The 21,801-nt window shown below is 38.4% G+C and overlaps 1 long non-coding RNA gene across 1 annotated transcript in view; it reads right to left on the reverse strand.

Moving 5' to 3' along the window:
• LOC128318501 (uncharacterized) overlaps positions 1-21,801 on the reverse strand; it is a 59,588-nt gene that overhangs the window by 7,037 nt on the left and 30,750 nt on the right. The window contains exon 2 of the long non-coding RNA XR_008301874.1: positions 17,710-17,820. This is a non-coding gene — a long non-coding RNA (uncharacterized LOC128318501). The remainder of the gene's footprint in view (positions 1-17,709; positions 17,821-21,801) is intronic.

Genomic DNA, 21,801 nt, shown 5'->3' on the forward strand with positions numbered 1-21,801 from the left:
AATGGTTGGGTTCATATTTAATTACAATAAATAAACATGTGGTTTATCCCACTTTAGGTTTCAATCTGAATGCAGATATAGATATTTGGAGCACTAAACAGATGCAGATAGTGACACTGCGTTATACCTCTATTATAATGTGCTTCACTTTCATATGTAGCTCATTTCTCACAACCAAGATTAACATTTATTTATTTCCCATTTCCCATTTGTGTTATGTTGCTCTGTGAGGCAACATGTGCAGCAGTTTGAAAAGATGCTGGCTTAGCTTGTTTCAGAGGAAACATGTGTTAGCCTTCACCCTCCCTAATTGATAACTGCACTATGACAGGGGAGAGCTGGCTGGTAGGTGGGAATTGGCCAAGACCAAGTTGTGGGGGGGTGGTATTTGGAGGGAAGATGAGAGCTGGGGAGCAAGACAAAATAAGGAATGGTGGAGAGATAGGGAAAGACCAAACGACCAAATGAGCTCCTTATTTGGTTATTTCTTTATTAAATTTTGTTTAGTTATTTCGCAGCTTAGATTACAGTTAGGTTACAGTTTGAATATTTACTTTGGTATGTGTTTCTATGCATTAATATATTGGTGTGTGTGTGTGTATTATATATGTGTACTGTATGTGTGCAGATACAAATTTTTTAAATTTACTTGAACTACTTGCTTTGGCAATAATGCAATAAGTAACAGTCATGCCAGTGGATCACTGATGAATTGAATTGAATTTAAAATAAAGAAGAGAGAGGATGATGAGAAGACGATGAGAGATGCTCAGACAAAAATAAGAAGGTTTGGGGAGTTGGTAAATCACTGCATAAAAAGTGGGTCAAAAAAAGGGAAAAACAGCATGGGTAAACCTAAAATAAGGGTAAAAAAATTGTTCTCTACATATATTCACATGCAAAATTAAATACTTTCTTTATAATTACTAAGCTACTTGGCAGAAATATGTGCATGGGCATTCACACTGTGATTTAAGTGAACTAGTTTGCTCACCTTTACAATTTTTTAGAGGCTGTTAATGCATTAATCAAACGTACCTTTTGTCTCTAAAGTTTTGGGGATGTTTCTCCAAGCAAAATTCATTTTTTTTTTATTTTATTTTATTTTATTTTACATCTAATGTATTTAAAGCAGTAAATTGCAAAAAAACATTTCTTTTCCATTTAACTACATTGCAAAAAAATGATAGCAAATGAAAACAGATGTACAAATGTATGTAATATTTCTTATCATAAGTTTACTATGACTATTATAAAATTGTATGGTGTAGTGAAAAACATGATTTTGTTATTACAGTTATTACATCATACTAGCACTAATTCCAGTAATATATGTATGCCAACAGAAATGCATTTATATACACTCCTGCACACTAGAAGTGCCTCTAATCTGTCAGTCAAAGTCATACAGAGCAGATCAGATACAGCAGTGGTGGCAGTGATGCAACTATTCAACACAACCTTGTATAACATGCATAAACTCAGCTGATAAGGTGCAAAACCTTATCTACAGTTAAACAGGTAAACACATACAAGCATGGTACACACACACACACACACACACTGCAGTGCACTTGATTCTGTCACATAAATGTCAGTGACATCTGGGGGCCATGCTGAAGGGGCAAAAAAGGTCACAAAACATGTCATGCTTTCACATTGTTTGTGTACATGTGCATGAGTGTGCAAGTTGGAGAGGCAAGAGAAGGAAAGGGCCTCAAATATTCACACGCAAAAGGGGTTAGCACATGTAATTCATCATAGTGGCAGGAATAAAATGACAAATAGACTGAAAGAAAAGCAGCTGAGCAATGGCTGAAAATACACTTGTCTGTTCCCTATGAGAGAGAGAGAGAGAGAGAGAGAGAGAGAATAAGAAAATGGAGTGTAAGGTAAAATGAGAGAGAGAGAGAGAGAGAGAGAGAGAGAGAGAGAAACTAAAGAGAAAATAGAGGGAGTAGCATAAAAGGGAGGAAAGAGAAGAGAAAGGGAGGTAGATGGACATAAAAAATAAAGCAGAATGAAAAGCAGGGGGAAAAACCATAAGAGTGAAAAGAGAGAGAGGGTTTACTTATGCAGAATGGTGCACAGCGGCTAGCATCATTACCTCACAGCTCCAGGGTCGCTGGTTCAAACATAAGCTTGGGTTACTGTCTGTGCAGAGTTGAATGTTCTCCCTTTTTTTCTCCAAACATGACAAGCTGAATTATTCCCCAAAAATTCTATTTTTGTTTCATCTGACTGTTCCAAACAGGTTCTGAGTTGTCTAAAAGCTTCTAGATGCACAACATTGTGATCTTTTTTTATCAGAGGAGTTTTGTGTGTGGTGTAGGAACAGAGATCATTGCTTATGGTTTTCTGTGTAACTGCTGTTCCTGCTGCTTTTTGAGTGACTTCTAGCTTCTCTCTTACCTTCCTTATCATTGTGAAATCTTGTGTGGCACACTTGTCTGGGGGCCGCTTAGTTGTGTATAATACATCTATAATATAACTTAATGTATTGTAGTGACAGAGATGTTTATGGTCTTCGCTTTGACTCTGTAGCTTGTTCCATTTGAGTGTTTCTTAATAATGTCCCTGAGAAATTTCAGAAGCTCTTTCACCCTCACAATGATTGTTATTGGTGTGTTCAATCTTTCCATCCAATGGCAACGTGTCTTATAATGACACCAGATGCAATTTTCACAAGAACATTTCTTTAGCAGTAATTACATATATCTAGAACGTAATTTATTTTTATGTAACATTTACATACATTTTTTAATATAGTAAATAATAACTCAAGCAGAAAAGTGGACACAGAGAAGTGAGGAGGAAGTAAAAAAGGGCATGGAAAAATGAAATGGGATCTAACGAGTGAATAAATAGAGAGAGATATTGAGGGGAAAAAGAGAAAAAGGGTGAGACAAAAATGAAAGGAGTGGCAAGATATAGCAAATAAGACAAAATGAGGAAATAGAAGAAAGCTGTGTCAATGTGTGTGTGCATGTTGTGCTGCACTAGTCTGGCACCCAATCCTGGGTGTATTCCTGCCTCACACCCAGCTTTCCCTGAGTTGGCTCTGGCTTCTTCATGACCCTGACCAGGATAATGCGGCTACTGAGCATGAATGAATGAATGAATGAATGAACTTGAGAAATGATCTTTCAAAACAAGAGGAAGGGCAAAGGGGAAGGGGAGTAGGATACGAGGAAGCAAGAAGAAAGTTTAAGGGAAAAACAGAAACTGTAAGTAACTGTAAGTCTGTAAGAAAGGGATCGGAGGGACAGTGTTACACCATGGAGGTATAGCACCACCCACAGGACTTTAACAGAACTGCAGTACACACACAAACACACACAAACACACACACACACACACATACATTGCGTAGTGCACTGTGATAAATTATTAAAAATGTCACACTCGCTTGTGGTAGCCGGTGTCTCCCTCAGGTGCTGTTGAGTCCCCTCTTGTCTCTTCATGACTGAAACTTTAACACAATTAGACCAGAGATGGCCAAATCAACCATATACCGCCAAATATTTTACACACTGCAGGAGCACAAGGAGAGAATCATAACTCAATATAATATCTCACACTCAGGATACTTCTGGACCAGTCCAAAACTGTGTTCTACCTCCTCTTCCCTACGGCTATACTTGTGTACAACTTTTACGTCATACATATTAGAACCCTACAGAGCTGACATGATGTGAGCAGAATACATCCTTGATAGGACGCCAGTCCATCGCAGGGCACCATGCGCGCACACACACACACACACACACACACACACACTTATTCACACCTACAGATAATTTAGAATAGCCATCCCTCCTACCTCCGTGTTCGTTTTTAGACAGTGGGTGGAAATCCATGCAAACACAGGGAGAACACCACTCAGACAATAACCTAGGCTCAGGATCAAACTGGGGACCCTAGGCGGTAATGCTAACTCTAAATGTTTACATAAATTATTATTCATATGGTGAGCGTTGAAAGTAATATAAAGATTGCAATAATGAAAACACATTTGCAGAAGGACAAATTTGATTATGGGTACAAAGTACAAATACAAATTTGATTATGGATTTACAATTCATACTATTATAATCTCATTTTTGCATTTACACATAATTACTTTTAGCAGGAAAATAACTTCTCATAGAGAAATAGCAACTCATCCCATGTCAAGCAAAATTCCCTCAGGATCCCAAAGTCTAAAAACAACTGAAAAGTGAAGCACAGGCAAAAAATAAGGTACACATCATGGTAGCTTTCAACAGTGCAAGACTATACATATACTTTTGCGACCTAAAATTGGGTGGTCTGCAACCAAAGCTGTTGTTTAACACATCTAGATGTAAATATCAGGAAATAAAAGCTGAAATTCTGATCTATCTTCTAATGTTCTTTTTTTTATCTGAAACCCAAATGTTGTCAAGGGACATCAAGGGATACAAAGGAGTTTGTGGGGGGAGTAAAGGAAATACAACAGATAAATGATGTCAATACAACACAACCCTTTCAAAGGACAGCAAAAGGACAGTCAAAAAAACAAGTATTAGATGGATGTATAGTGGATTCAAAGCAAATTAACACAGATGCATTGGTGTGGGGGAAACCCTCAGCTCGAAAGTGCAAATTTAAAAGCAAAAAGTGCTATGCATTTGCCAGAGTAGGACACATAGCCCACACATGTAGGAAACCAGCTGCACAAGCATAGTATGTAGAACAGGCAGAGGCAAGTGATGACACAAAGCTGTTTAGAGTATACAGTATTTACAACCACATGTAATGGGAAAAATGGCATAATGGTGAATGTCACTTTGGATGGAAAAGATGTGGACATGCGTGGGGACACTGGGACTGCACTCTCATTATTGTCAGAGGTGAGTTACCAGAAGGTACCTGCCACTGAAGGAAGTGAAAGTGCAGCTGACTACTTACTCAGCAGAGAAAATTCCCTTGCTAAGGTATGTAGAGGTACCAGTGCAATATGAAAGTCAGAAGGCATCTTTGCCACTGAAAAGTATCTAACCATAAACACTCACAATGGGCTGTACAGGTACCATTGCTTGAGCTACGGGGTCTCTAGTGCGACATCCATATTTAAGTCAGTCATGGACCAAATCTTACGGGGACTGGATGACATTTTCATCACTGCACACTCAAAAAAGATCATATACAGAGGTTGGATTAAGTACTCACCTATTTGGAGAAATATAATGTACTGGTAAAATGCTCCAAATACACCTTCCTTCAGAACAGTGTTGAAACTGGGTCATAAGATTGATAATGACTGACTTCACCCCACGGAAAAGAAAGTAGCAGCCATTGCCAAGGCACCAAAGCCCACTAACATAATGGAGGTGAGGTCATTTTTAGGTCTGAATTACTATGGCCAATTCCTGAAGAATCTGTCAAGCTTACTACAGCCATTGCATAACCTAATTGGACTGCAGAGTCTGATGTAGCATTGCAGAAAGCCTAGCAACTACTGCTCCAGACAAGTTGTTGTTGCATTATGACACTAATAGACACCTGAAGCTTGCATGCCATGCATCACCGTATGTCCTAGGTGCAGTGATCTGTCATATCAGGGATAATGGTGAAGAGAAACCCATAGCTTTTGCTACAAGGACGGTGTCAGCTGGCAAAAGAAATTATGCCCAAATTAAAAAGGAGGCACTATCAATAATCTATGGAGTCAAAAAGTTCCAAAAGTATCTCTATGGCCAGAAATTTATTCTGGTCACAGATCACAAGCCTCTGTTGGCCATTCTGGGGCCAAAGTCAGCAGTGCCAACATTGGCAGCTTTGAGGATACAGAGGTGGCCCTTAATATTCATTTACAATATACAATTACAACATTGAGTATCATACATTCTAGGAGCACCTGCATACAGATGTATTATCCAGGCTTCCAAAACCAGGACAAGACCACACTGCAGAATCTTCTATTTCTCAACAATGGATAAGCTACCTGGGGGGCATGGTGGCTTCATGGTTAGCACCGTTGCCTTGCACCTCTGGGGTTGGGGGTTTGAATCCCACCTTTGCTCTGTGTGTGTGTGCAGAGTTTGCATTTTCTCCCTGTGCTTCGGAGGTTTCCTCCCCAGTCCAAAATCAACAAATACATGTGTTGTTGGCTGATTGGCATTTCCAAATTGTCTGGAGTGTGTCTGCATTTGTGCCCTCTGATGGGTTGGCACCCCATCCAGATTGTCCCCTACATTGTGCCCCGATTCCCCTGGGTTAGGCTTCAGGCTACCCCATGACCCTGTGTAGGATAAGCAGTATGGAAAATGGATGGATGGCCTGTGTGTGCAAAAGATGTTGTACAAGCTACAACAAAGGATCCTATATTCAGTAAGGTATTGATGCATACATTGAGTGGTTGAATTGTGTCACAGAGGAGGGGCTGAAGCCATATTTCATACACATGCCTTTCATACGCATACATGAGCTATCACCAGACAAACACTGTGTCTTGTGGGGACAATGCATAGTTGTACCTGTTAAATGACCTGCATCACGAACATCCAGGAATACACTGAATGAAGGCACTGGCTCAAAGTCACACATAGTGGCCAGGTATGGATAGAGATATTAAGGAAAAGGTTAGAAGGTGCAAGGTACCTGCTGTTGCACAGCTACATAAAAAGCTTTTTAGTAGAAGTTTTAATACTTTTTACGTAGCTACATACACAGCTACGGGGGGAAGGGGGGGTGGATGTTTCAGTTTATGGGCTCACAAATGACATCATTTGAGTTTGTCCAGTTCATTAAAGGGAATGGCATTAAGCCCAGCTGGTGTGAACACAAAAATGAACATTTACTGTCCCGCATTATCCCTGAGTGTGTTATTTCCTCCAAATATACTACGATGTTTAATCAGGGTAGTTAAACGTGTGATAAACACCTCTATGTAGGAGTGTAAAAAAGCAGTGTAGCTTATTAATGAATCAAAGCTAACCATGACATTATTTGCGAATTTTTTTGCCATCAACAGCAAATCCAGAAGTGAATCTTAACATTGTCAGTGCCACATACATTTATCTTCAATAACAATCATTCACACCAATCCACCTTCCACTATGTATTTTGGACAATAAGAGAAAACTAAAATAGAGAACCCAGAGGACATCCAGGTAGAGAACATGTAAAACTCCACACAGACAGTACCCCAAACTCGTACGCTGGACCCTGGAGGCCTGAGACAACAATGCCTCATGCTGCCCTTCTGTGCCTCCCATCAGTGATACACTTTGATTCATGTGATTTCTATTGTAATGCATGTTAGCATGGCTAGCTAGGTTTGCTGTCCTTCTTTGTAATGTCACTGCTGATGCTTGCAGCACAGACATGCTGAATGTCTGTATGCTAGTGCTCACAGTCAGTGAGAGGTCTTGGCCTTCTTGAAAGCCTAGAGTGACCTTTTTTCAGAAAATATCAATTATATAGGAATGGTCAGTTATTTCCACTGTCACTTTATGTTTGTGGTCAATCATATGTGTCTTCTGTCAAAGTGCCTAATGTCTTCACCACTGGGTGTACTAGCTTGGCTGTTTTTGTGTAGACAAATTCTAAATCTGTGCATAAGCACTGCGAGTACTCAAGGAAATTGGCATTTATCACACACACAGCTGTATGCAATGGAACTTTGTATATACCACACATGCTAAATTGCTGTGCTTGTGCAGTCACACTCATCTACATAAAGAAACGAACCACCATATATTGTAAAAAAAAAAATCCTTTTAAAAAAACCCAGTAGCCTGCCTGAGGTATTGTATTTTGAGGACAACATGGACCCTGTCAAAGGTCTTCTAAGAAGAATAATTCCACCAACAATTGTAGCTGGCAGGCTTAAAGACCCTTAATTTGGCTACCGTGCCTTTAAGACACTTGCCAATGAGACATATATTCTCATACTAATTGAGAATCTATTGTTGGTCTCGTTTGGTATCGGAGCGGCTGTGCATGTGCGGGCAAATTCAGAGCCTAAATTTGTTTTTAAAACAAGTGGTTGCAGTTGGAGTTTCTAGTTTTGTTCTTAAGGAAATTTTAGTCTTACTCACTCTGAAGAAAATAGGAAGCTGGGAGATGCAGTGTGTGATGTTAGGCAAGTTTAATTAAGACTCATTTAAAGCAATTTAAAAGACTGAGTTTTCCATGGTTACTCACTGTGTTGGTGATATCACAGTTTCCCTTCAGATGACAGGTGTGTTAAAGTTACAGCTGGCAGGTTACAAATGTGAGCTTCTGAAGTATGTAGTTTGCTTTGACAAGCTGTGTGGCTCAGTGCATTTCACTGCATCTTGGTGTTATTAGTTAGTCCTTGTTAGTTAAGCTTAAGTATCGTAAGCTTGCTGATGCCATTAAAAGTATTTTGTGCAATAAAAGTCAATAGCTTAGTTTTAATGTATATTTTGTGTTATAGAGGGAGCACTGAATTCCAGAGTTGAGCCTCATAACAGAGTTGCAAATTTTTCTGAGGTTAAGCTATTCATTAATTGCACATGTGTGTATTGCAGAGCAAGTCAGGATTTTTTTTAGGGTTTTATTGGCACATGTTCAGGGTTTAATTTGAGTACCCAATCCACCAAATCAACTAATCAAATCACTGGTGCTAAATTGGTGCTAATTATGTTCATGAATGCTAACGCAATCTGGGTTCTTCCCCCAGTTTATAAGGGTAGTAGACAGAGTCCAACTAGACTAGGCCTTATTTGTGTGGACCATAGAGTAGGTGGCTGCTTTATATTGTAGTGTATTTTGTTTTGGGTGGTCTTTATATTTTGTCAAATTATACTTTGGTATGGGTTGATTTTATTCTTGCAGTGTGTGGTTGATTGATATTATTTATGTGTGCATCTTTATTTTGTCTTTTTTGGGGTTTAACTATTGTTAAACTTTCTAATAATTTAAAAGTATTTGGTCCTGCTTGAGGACAAGTATTTGGTCCTACTTTTATTTGTGGACAACTGGTTTGGCAGGCCATTTAATAAAAATAAAAAAAAAAAAATGTAAAAAAACTTTCAGCCTCAATCTTCTTGTGTGCCTTTGCCTGACTGAGTGTTTCTGTTCCATAAGGAGAACAGTGGAGAACAGTGGCGTCAATGAGTTAGAATGTAGCGGGGTCTAACTACTTGCTGAGGGCCACACAATGAAGTAAATCTACTGTTCTACAAAACAATTTACAAAAATGGTTCATTTGACACTTTTATGAGCGGTTTATCTAAGAAATAAATAAATAAAAAACTGTCAGCTATCTACAATGCCACATTCTTGAAGTCTAAGTCCCACTGTGTTGTTCTGCACAATCAAAGAACCATGTCTTAAATCTGGACACTTGTCCAGAACATTCAAGAACCTATACTGTGTGTCACAAATTACATGAGTAGCCTTTACTGTTTGCATACATGAATTTCTCAAAACTGAGTTATTTTATTGTGTGTGCAATCTATTCACCAAATTACACTGACAACCTGTAATGGCATGAAAATCATTCATTATTGTTGTCGTTTCCACTATCATATTTGGAAATGTAATGTGTTGGGCTGTGAGCAATATGAATGCATTTTGTTGTCATCTCCAAAAGTGTGGTGATTTGCTGGCAGAGATCAACTAAAATTGCACTGGGTGCACAAAATCAACTAATGAGCCAATCATCACTCACAGCAAAGAGAGTTCCCTGTGCAAAGCTGTGTGAGCAAAATCTTCAGGCAAGGTCCGCCATTGTCTGCACCATCCCGATCAGTCTCTACATGTTCCATTTATATGATTTTACTTTACATTTCATCTGTCACCTGTTTGCAACTTGTTGTGAGCACCATAATCAGCGATTACTGTCAATTATCCTGACATTATTAAGTGGTATTATAGGAGATGAGTTTATTCAGATTAGCTGTTATTATACAGGTAATAACAGTTCATCTGTTCAGTTTAGCTGTTATTATACTTTTCTAATTTCTAATCATGCACAAGAATAACTTGACAGATCACATTCTATGCATAGAAATGTGTGTATACACAGTTTACACAAAAACTATGCAAACACATGATTGATCTATGAGACCTCAGATTGGATCATTTTCCTTTTAGCATTTCAGGGTTTTGACCCTTTCATTTCCAACCAAGGACTCAAGATTATCACAATACTAGTACAGACTAAACCAAGCATAAGTCATTAAAATAAAAATAAATTGAAAATTGAAAACATTATTGAAAACCTTATTGCAAACATGTGATATAGGGCATATCTATATTGGGAGATACTCCTAGGAATGGGAGATACATAATAGATCAAATGGGAGGAACCACAGAGAGTACTTAAAAAAAAAAAAAAAAAAAAAAAAAAAAGCTTAAATTCTGTGGAGTCTCAAGATAAACAAGCAATAGATAACCAAGCAGACACATAATAATAGATAAGGAGCATAAAACAGCAGTGGTGATGGATGTGGCAATTCTAGGTTGCAGTATCTTCCAGGAGATGGATACTAGAAGCTGGAGAAACACCAAGAACTGGAAGAGGAACTGGAGAGATTGTGAAAGGTTACAGCCTGCCATTGGTGACAGAAGCAATAGAAGAGCAGCTCTGACAGATTCCAACTCAGATTGAAACTCAGAGTCCTGATTCTGATGAATTACTCTCCAGAGAAAGCATTATAAGTAGTTAATGTTCATAGCTTATATGTTTGGTGTGCCTTTCTGAAAAGTTACAAAATTATAGATTATAAGATAATCTTTTGTCATTAATATAATGTTTTGTCATTGCCCACATTGTTGTCATCATATAACCAGCACCTTTGTTTGAACATTCACTTCATTCTTGACCTTTGTACAGTTTGATAGTTCAAAGACATCTTTCTGAATACAAATTAGTGAGTAGAAGGTAGATAAGTGTGTGTTGGTGTGGTTGGGGTGCAGTTAGCAGTCAGTAATTTTTAGATATTTAGAGAAAACTAAAATCAATAAATGGTCATAAGTGTAATGTTACAAGGACAGCATTTTGGAGCTTTATCCGTTAAAATGAGACAAGAACAACAAAAAAATAAAGTATCTCTTTTACACCACAGGACTGAAACCTTCTCAGTCAAGTTTTGCTCCATACCTGTTGGGTGTCAATGAGGCAAATGACTATGCCAGAGCCCCATCACTCAGGGGGGGGTGTGGGGGGGGGGGGGGGGGGCAATGGACTGCGGATGTTCTGGCTTCGCTGGTGGTTAAAAGTGAAGAGCGGGCCTTCTACCAGCTCTATCAACATCACTGGACAAGGTGATCAGCTGAAGGTACAGCCATGTTGGCTTCCTGTTACAGAAACATGGGTGGAGGATAGGCGAACTGGCACTCAAAAGGAGACATGCCCAGGGATGTGTGTTATGGGTGTACTCCATCCATATCAGGTGATCAACCTAGGATGAAGGGTTGTTGGAGACCAGACACTGGAGGGTCTGTTCCAGGCCCTGGTTCACTCTCTCAGTCTGGCCATTAGCCTGAAGTTGGAAACTAAGGGCAGACTGACAGAAGCTCCCAGAAGTCGGCAGAAGTCCCTCCAGAACTGGCTAGCAAACTAGGGTCTCCAGTCAGAAACCAGGTAACTCTCAGCATAAACTCTCACCACATGCCCCAGCAGGAGTTCAGTGGTCCCCTTGGTAGAGGGGAGTTTCTGCATTTACATGCTTTTGAGAAGCAGTCCACTAAGATTAATATCACACTGTTTCCTCGCAACATATGCAATCCTGTGATTAAGTTGTGGTACCAAGGACAGGAGAGTATCAGCAGAAAATGGAGCAAACCAACCGGTCCATTGTCAACCACCAAAAGCATCTCTGCAGAAACTCTGCAGAAGCGATGTTGAGGGTTGCTGAAGGACCTCCTCCGTGGTCAGGCTCCCAATGGAGAGCCTCCAAAATAGCTGCTTCTAGTCCCCATCTCAATGGGGATAGAATCCATTGCCTGGGGACTATGGGCTAAGCATCAGGCTGTGCGGTAGATTTGTCCCTCTGCTTAGAGAGGGCATCAGGTTTAATGTTCTTTGAGCCAAGTCGATATGACAGGATAAAGTCGAACCTGCCAAAGAACCACATCTGGGGCATCTACTTCCACAACAAATGGGATGCTGAAGTTAGGTATTCAGAGAACTGGAGCTGAGGTCAAGTGCTCTTTGAGCTCTTCAAAAGCTTCCTGGGCTTCAGGCATCCGCCGAAACCAACCTGCGGCCTTCTTAGTTAGGGCAGTAAGTGGTGCCACTACAGTGCTAAAATTCCAAATACACCATCACATAAAAGTTAGCAAAGCCCAGAAAGTGTTGTACTAGTTTGACCAAGGTATGCTGTGGCCAGCCTTGATCCTGGCTTGGTCCATTTGCAGGCTACCCTTGGACACCATAAAACCCAAGCATGAAACAGAGGGGATGTGAAACTGGGATTTTTAGAGTTTTAAGTAGAGGTTTTTGACCATGAGTAGCTGGAGAACCTGATATGAGGTACATGTTTGTCAAGTGTTTTGCTGTAAATCAGAATATTCTCCAGATAGATGAACACATAACGATTAAGTGCTTCTCAGGACCTCATTTATGAAGTGTTGCAAGACAGTTGGAGCATCCAAAGGGCATCACCAGGTACTCGCAGGGGTGATGAATGCCATCTTCCATTTGTCACCCTGCTGCACAGCATGGAAAAAATGGATGCCTGCTGCAGTGATTCAAAGGCCGAATTCATGAGAGGTGGGGGTCGAGATCTTGTTGAGGCCCTGGTAATCCCTACTTCTTCCCCACAAAAAACCCACTGCCCCGGCACAGTGAACAGTATCAAGAAAGTAGCAACATTTGCTCCATGTGGTGCCCAATGCTGAGAGTGACTGACCAGCTACATTGGGTTACTCTCCCAGAAGCGAGTGGACATGGGCAGTGGATCCTCTAGAGCTGAGCTTTGGATTCTCTAGATTTTCCAGGGCTAACTCAAGAGCCTTAGCCAGAAAGGAGTCAATGAAGCTGAGACAGCCAAGACAGCCATGACATGCCATTATGTAATGCCTGCACCACACTGCACGATGGTTGATGTAGTTTTCATGGGACTACACTATTACTGGAAGAAAGTCTACCCTTCCTTCTCCCAGTGCACGTGGGTGTTATGCAGCTGGACATTACAGTGAATGTGTGTTACTAAGTTTATGAGTGTCAAAGTGTCCATTTATAACTTGTATAATTAACATCCCAAAAATCCAGGAGAAGTATTTTAGTTGGTATTCAGGTTTGTATAGCAGACAGGTATAGCTTTGTGGTGCTAGTGGTGGTGGTGACGGTGAAAGTGACTGGAACGTTTTGTGTTGAAATTACAGGACTGGCACAGAGTCACTGTTGGGTTTTTAAGCAAGACCCTTAACCCATACTTTCTCAACCTTGGGGTCACAACCCAACAAGGAGTCACCTGAGATATGGATGGGGTCACAGAAAATTTTTACCAATTGTTATATATAATATAGTTCTATGTGTGTAAACCTGATTTACTGTATGAATTAAATTAAATCTTAATTTTATTTAAATTTAATTTAATAATTAAAACTGCCAAATTAATAGTAAAATTTCATTCAATTTGGAGCTTTAATTTTTACTCAAAGCTTTACCCAAGTCCACAGAGGGGTCATGTCCAACATGTTGTCATGTTAATTAAAATAAGCATATTTTTGCATGCCACTACAAACCACAATATTCATGCTATTCTTTACAACACAGGGGTAATATTTTAGTCCCAACTGTTGATACCATTTACTAACACTTTTTTACGGAACACAGGGTTCAGTGCCCTTGTGTGCATCATATCAAAGTAGTAATCTAGGTTCGATGTAACAGCCAATATTAGATGCAATCTTTTGAATATGCCTCCTGACTTTGATATGCTGCAATGTGACCCACAAGCCCAGTCCTCTCATTAGACGCGGTGAGTGCCTGCAGTTTTGGGTTGGTATAAATTTTTACCTCTCTGATCTATAATAATTAAATCTTTACCTCTTTGATGTATAACAATTAAATGTCATGTGTGATGTGTGATATGTGTTTGTGTTTTATATATGGGGTTTGTTTGTTTTTTTAATTGATGGGATTGTGAGAATTTGGGGCTTTTGGCCAAAAAAAAGTTGCAAACCCCTGCCTTAAGCCCTTCATTGCTCAGCTCTGTCCTAGAATTGAGTATATGAATGTGTGTGCACGGTGCCCTGCAATGCCTTGGTGTCCCATCCAGAGTGTATTCCAGGCTCGCACACAGTGTTCCTTGGATAGGCTCTGGATCAACCACAACCCAGACCGGGACAAAGCAGTTACTAAAAGTAACTGACAGAGTAAGTTGTTTTGGCAAATTCATAAAACAGCAAACTAGCAAAGACTATTGAGGTTTAAAAAAAAATCCCAGAAGGCATCAAAATTCAATCAAAGTAAAAAAAAATAAACAACATAACTGTCAGGAAGGACAGCAGAAAATTTTTGCACTATGGTTATGATGTGTATGAGTGAGAGTGTATGTTTAGTGTCTCTCTCGATGGTTCACCCTTCATGGGCTGTGCATTCATCTGTTTCAGCACTGAGAGGTTTCCCATGAGCCTCTCTGGGTCAATTATTTAAAGTGATAGAGTTCCATCACACCTAAATGCCACTGCTCCTTGTGTCACTTCACGCCTGTCTGTCTTTCTTCTAAACTCTCAGTTCCTTTGTCAAGTAAGGAATGCTGAAATGGATGCAAGTGCAGTTTGGAGTTTTACTGAAGAAACTGGCAAACAAATCCAAGTGTCCAAAAGTGTAATCCAAAGGAACGTGACAAAGTCCGTGTTTTTTGACCTGACACCCTTCTTCTTCTAGAGAGGTACATTACTTGAGATAATCAGCATTCTCATTGCACAGCTCCAGTTTGCCTTTTACATTCTTATTTAAAGCAATAATTTGGGCAAAAATAAATTGTACACGACTGCAAAAAATTATATCTTTGTAAGAGTAGTTATCTGTATAAAGGAAAATTTATCTAATATTTCTTATGAGGTTATACAACAAATATAAGACAATTAAGCCTATTTCTAGATATTTTTTACTAAATTCAAGCTTGAAATTTTTTTATTCACTTGGCACACATTTTTGCTTATATCAAGCATTCTAGAAATAAGAAAAAACATCTGTTAATAGAATAAGATCATTTTAGAATAGAATATAGAATATCAATAGAATAAGATCATTTTAAGATATGTAAATATGACCAGAAATAGTCTTAATGGTCTTATATTTGTTTACAAACAATCTAGTAAAAAGAAATATCAGTTGAATTTTAAAAATATTCAAGATATTTTTACTTGCTAAGATATTTTTGTGCAGTCCTCACCCCTAATGTAGTTAATCTGGCATGTTTGGTGTCCGACATTTGCATCTTTAGTTGAGGCACTAGCTCAACTACAAAATTAAAGAAACAAAATTTTGACACTGAACATGTATTAGCTCTTAAACAACATTTTGGGCATTTGGCACCAAGCTTGTGTCTATATAGCACATAGCCATAGAATGATAAAGAATAGCAAATACCAGTGGGAATGATCAAAAACATTGAATAAACATTTTTTTTGTGTGTGTGTGTGTGTGTGTGTGGACTCTCTCATGGGTAGCCAAGCATAAATATTTCAATTGGAATGTTTTAAAGGGGATCTCTCTGGTGAAGATGGAAAGCCGAACTGGAAAACAACTTTGGCCGATTCTTTATAAAACATTCATTCCTCACTGAGGCTTCAGCATTCAACAGTAGAGAGAGAGCGAGAGAGAGATGCACTCATATGCATGACTCAGCATGTGCATTCCTCCAATCAAACTTTGTGTTTAACAAATAAGTATTTAGCACAGCCTCATGAGTCGTGCTCATGACATATTGATGACGCTTCATTACAAAGTGAGATCAGTCAAACCCTTGGACATGAAACACTTTTTTTTTCTGACAAATTTTAAAATGTAAAGGGGCTTTGCAGCTTAAAGAATCCTTTGAAAGGTCAGAAGAACCAGTGAGTTTATGACAACTCAGAAAAAAAGTTAAGATTGACTGAAGTGTAAACTCACTGCAGTGATATGCCAAAATATTCAAGGAAATGGGTGCAAGCTGAACGTGTGTAGTTTGACCCTGCATTCACACACCAGCAAATTTTTCACCTCACATCACCCAAATCACTATATGTTGGCCACTCTCCTGAATTTACTGCTGGTTGCCGTGATCTAGTTTGTGCAATTGCCATCATTACATGCATGATCTGTTTTCTATGCAGATTGATGGGACTTGAGTTTATTTACCAGTATTCCATAAGCCAGTTTTGACCCCTATACAATCAAAACAACTAATATTCACAACAATGTAACACTTTATTTCAGTTAACAAGAGGCTCGCCAGCAATCCATATATTTTTATGTAGCTAGTTATGGCAGAATTTCTCTGCTTAATTGATCAGGAAGGAATGTTTGATAGGAACCAAAAGGAACTTAGTGACACCTTAGTTACTCATTTGCATAAAGCTTCAACTTTATTGCATCCTCCGGGTCTACCCACTTTGCTTTGCCAGTGGTCGTGCTTCCCCCCGTCATATTTAATTTGTCATCTCTCTGTGAAAATAAATGACTTCCAGCTACTTTATTGCAGCACATTGCTCCCACTGTAAATGCATGATTAATACCGTCACTTTTTCCAGCCACACACAGCAGTCCCAAGTGATGTCAGATGTTTTTTTAATTAATCTTTGTCATGCTATAGTGAGGTACTAGCTTATTTTTAAAGCATTTAATAATAGATTTGTAGGAAATCATGTAGTGATTTGTAGTGATCATTCTACTATGATGTATATCATTGATGAATGATAATTCTATTATATTGTATATATAATAATTATCATTCATGAACATATGAGATAATAAAAAAGTTACATTCCATTTACATGCTTTTTTATGTGTTAATATCACCTATTTTTGCATGCAGGAGTGTTTAACATATGCCATTTCTCATTAGTGGAGATGATGATGAATCAGAGAATAGAATCAAAATAGGCATGCCATTACTGTAGCACTGAAAGGGCCAAAAGGTCTTACATTTTGAGTAAAGAAAACAATATCATACATTAACATATTTGGGATAATAAAAAATAAACTAATATGAAATATGATAAATATGTTTCATCATAAAAACCTTCCTCAGCAGCTATAACTGCTGCCCACACTGAACAGCACATATTGATTTTTCCCTGCCCATGATTTACCATTTTGAAAAATGTGATTAATGATTTATTTTCCAGAAACAGACAGTTTAATTAGCATTTCAACCATTTCAGGTCACAGTAAGGAACTGCTTGCTGGCAGTGGCAATCACAAAAAAATTTGCCCTGATTCTCTGCAGTGCTGTGGAGTAAACAGTGAAAAACAACACCTTAGTGCTGACCGGTGCAGGAGAGGAAAATGAGCAAACAAACAGCGTATTTACGTACTGTCTAATTAAAGTATAGTTACTATTAAAATTATTTGTAAAGTGTTAGATTTGACACTTCATTGTAGTACAATTAATCTTTTTAGTTGAAATTTTTCTGATTATTTTCAGCTGAAAGTTTTCAGTGGCAGTTAATTGATGTTAAATATATATTTGTCTAATGTGAGTTAAGTTGATACAAACATACGTTAATAGATGCTAGTTCATTAATGAACTCAAAACATTCTCCATTTACCATGACAGGAAGCGGAAGTTCCCCACAAATCCAGTCGAGAGCACATGACATTGGGGGAAGGGGGCGGAGCTTCCAGGTGGTGTCAACAGCCTGTCAGCGAGTTCAAAATATCTGCACAAATCATTCCAGATTAATATGTCGATAGATCATCTCCTGTTTTTATTGAGGTGAAAAAGACTGCTCTTTTGATGTATTTTTGAGTGACTTGTGCTAGCTTTCAGACAACAAAGACAGCTGCAGTTGTGGATAATACTTTTATTAATATTGGCAAACAACAAACAAATCCAAGAAACTCTTGGCTTAAACTTGGTCAAGCACAAACCAGTATGCCAGGAGATTCAAACAGGATATCAGAGGCAAAAGCGAAATCACAGAAACCGGGAAAAGAGACCAGATCAAAAACCATGAACGAGAAAGCTGATACAAACGCTTAGTACATCAGATGCTAAAACACAGTTGAGTGGATACTTCACAAAGAGTGAGTGTATGGAGTGTGCTTATATAGGTGAGTGGTAATTGAGGTGTGTGTCTGATCAGTAATCTGGTGACTGTGAGTGTGACTGAATGAGACATTTGGGTGCTGTAGTCCTCAGCGGCTATATTTGTATGACACTAGCATAAGCCATGTTAAATTGAGGAGCTCCTACTCAAAACACATAAAGGATGGCAGGTCTAGTGATATAATTAAGCAAATGTCACTGGACATTGTGGCAGTGTAATATCATGTAGGGCCAATTAAATCATTATATCTCACAAGCCTACTGAAAAGTCTGTGTTTCCAGGTTTTCCTTGGAGATGTTGAGCTGTGTCTCTTGCAGGATGTCTCAGAGGTTTGTGGAGCTGGTTGGACATCTCACTCTGACTTAAACCTTTTGATCTTCCTCACAGGGCAGCCCGACTGGCTTTATGTTACGTTACACACAACCTTGCCTTCTTTCCTTCCAAATACCTCTCGCATTGCTTTAAGGTGTGATTGAGAGGTGAGAGATTAAATATAAACTAATATAAAATGCACATCTAAAGATAGATTGGGATGATGCCTTACTTGAAGATTTGGCAGTTTTGCACAGGAAATGTGTTTTTAATGACCACAGCAATCTCTTTGCTGAGAGTGGTAAGTGGCTGATCAGTCGATTCTGTTTGCAGTTTTAGTTGTTCTCTGCCAGCAACTCGCCCCACTTTTGAAGAGGTCAACATAAAAGTAATAGCATCTGCATGCACACTCAAGTCCTTTCTGCTCTAGGGTTTTTAGCCTTTTAGCAATTTGCTAGTGTTTACATGTAGTTCTTGTAGTTCATAGAAGTAGAACTTTGATAAATGAGACCCCTGGTCAGCAGTGATCCTGTGGTGGTCTCTTTCCATTGATACACAAGGAAGGATGACAAATTGGGCATAGATACAGATGAGCTACAGTCAGTTTACAATTGGTTTACCTACAAAGTGACCTATATACTGTATGGTAGATGAACCTCATAAAATGGCCAGTGAGCACAGCTACAAGAAAATGTGCCTAATAAACTCAGCATAGCTTATATGCATCTTTTGTTATGTTTGCACAATTTGCAGTAAAATGAAGCATGACTTGCTTTCTTTCTATAGAGACATCAGCATAGTCTCACTACAGCTCTTCCCACACATTCCAAGATGCTGTAACAGGAATAATTCACAGGCTTTACCAGTGAAGGTGACTTAAGCCTGTCAGAATGCAGCGGCAAACTCTCACTCAAAGTGGATTACCATGAGTCAGTACTGGGTGCTAAACTCCGGTGTGTGTGTACTGTTTATATTCCAGGTCTGTTTTCTCCAAACTCAATAATCTCTAAGAGAGATTTACATCCAGCATGAGGGCAAAGTGTTTAGATGGAGAACGTGGGACAGCACTTCAGTCAGAAAAATGAGAAAAGTGAAGAAGTGATTACAGAAATGCAGCATTCTTCACCCGCTGACCCCTTCATAAGAAAATATTGATGAGTGAGTATGGGAGGAATAAAATGCCATCATGCTGCAAATCCCTTTAGTGATCCTTTGTAAATGAAAAGATGAAATTGTATACATAATATACTTTTTTTTTTCATTTATAAAAGTAAATTTGATCCAGTTCTAAGAAAACTGGATCAGTAAACTTTAATAATAATAATAATAATAATAATAATAATTGAATAATTAATGCAACTCAAAGTGCTTTACAGTGTGAAGTAAAACAAAACAAAACAGTGACATAAAGAAACAATAGGTTGTCAAAATAAAATAGTAAAATGGACAAATATTGTTTTCATGAAATAAATAATATGAGTTACAAAAGAAGAAAGAAAAATCTATAGTTTAAAAAATGTGTATAAAAAAGTAATACAAAAGTTATGTGACAATGAAAAAAAATAAATAAAAGGGAAATAATCAAAGCTAGTTAGTTAGTTAGTTAGTTAGTTAAAGTGAAATAATATACTTTTATTTGTTTTTGTTGACTTTTAATCAGTGATAGATGAAGGTGATTTGTTGATGATGTTTTACAGATCTTTAGTGCATAAAAACTAAAGGCTGCTTCAGCACTTTTTACAAGAAGGTTTACTGATTTACAAGATATTACAAAAGAAATTCTCACAATGGGCAACTTAAATCCACAGGTAACATTAAAACATGTGTCAGTAATTACGTGGGGAAAGTTTTCCATATTCAGACTAATGCTAAGCAGTGCTTAAAATTACATGCATGCAGTTCACACCTCCAAGGTTGCCAAATTTTCCTTGTTTAGTAATCTCAAAGCATTTTCAATTTTGCATAGACCAGTCTTTGAAAACAAGCACTTACCTTTAAGCCCAAATAATTGGGGGGTAAAAATATGGTCTAATAGAGCTAATTGGATGTGTGTGTAATAGTAACCTGTTATGTATATATAATATAAGCTATTATTATATATACATAACAGGTTACTATTACACACACATCCAATTAGCTCTATATTGCAAATATACTGAGGCTGACTGTCATGAATACTCCCTATCCCTTTAACAGGTGGCTTAACCACACAGTACACACATTTATCATTGTAATTCCAATATATAGTGATCATAAATTCATCTGCAGCTTTTCCTTTTATGTCAGGGGATTAGAATGAGCTGTGAAGCTACCTCAGATCATTACCTCATCTCACTTAAAATGTGTCTTAATCATAATATATGCACTTCAAGATGCTACTGCATCAAACATACATTCATGTCAGCTACTGTACATAGTTTTATCCACAATCTCCCAGAGTTCTCAACCTTGATTGGGACCCCACAGAATGAATGCTTAGAGTCAACATTCCACTACACTCTAGATAATGTAGCTCCACCTAAAAGAAAAGTAATCTCAGATGCACCTTAAAAGAGACCACTCGAAATCATAACATCCCCCTTGTATCCTTGGGGGATAGGTTCCAAGGTCTCCACCCTTTTAGAAGATAACAAAAACAATTCTAGATTCTTATTTAATACTGTAGCAAAGTTAACTAGGAATAAGATCACCACAGAAGCCTGCACACCATCAGTAATTAGTAGTGATGACTTTATGGATTTTTTCAACGACAAACTTGAAACTATTGGGCAAAAATTTCAGACTATTAATTTAAAGCCAGACAATTTCCTAAATAACCGTGTAAACCACATCAGATCAGTGATTAGAATGCTTTACTCCCTTCAAGAAACCAAACTAATTTCACTAATTTCTTCATTAAAATCAACTTGTGTACTAGATCCTCTACCTACACTTTTCTTCAAAAAGATACGACCAGAAGCAATTGAACCTCTATTACAAATAATCAGTGCTTCCCTGAGCACTGGCTATGTACCTAAATCCTTTAAACTAGCAGTTATCAAATCCCTGATTAAAACACCTCACCTCAACCCCTGCCACGTGTCCAACTGTAGGCCAATATCAAACCTCACCTTTATCTCCAAGATCCTAGAAAAGCACAGGAGTTATGCTTATACCTACACAGGAATAATATTTATGAAATCTATCAGTCAGGATTTAGGCCTCATCACAACACTGAGACAGCACTGGTTAAAGTGGTAAATGACCTACTACTGGCTTCCAATCAGGGTTGTATCTCCT

Source organism: Pangasianodon hypophthalmus, chromosome 6, assembly GCF_027358585.1.
Source record: "Pangasianodon hypophthalmus isolate fPanHyp1 chromosome 6, fPanHyp1.pri, whole genome shotgun sequence".
Classification (NCBI taxonomy): domain Eukaryota; kingdom Metazoa; phylum Chordata; class Actinopteri; order Siluriformes; family Pangasiidae; genus Pangasianodon; species Pangasianodon hypophthalmus.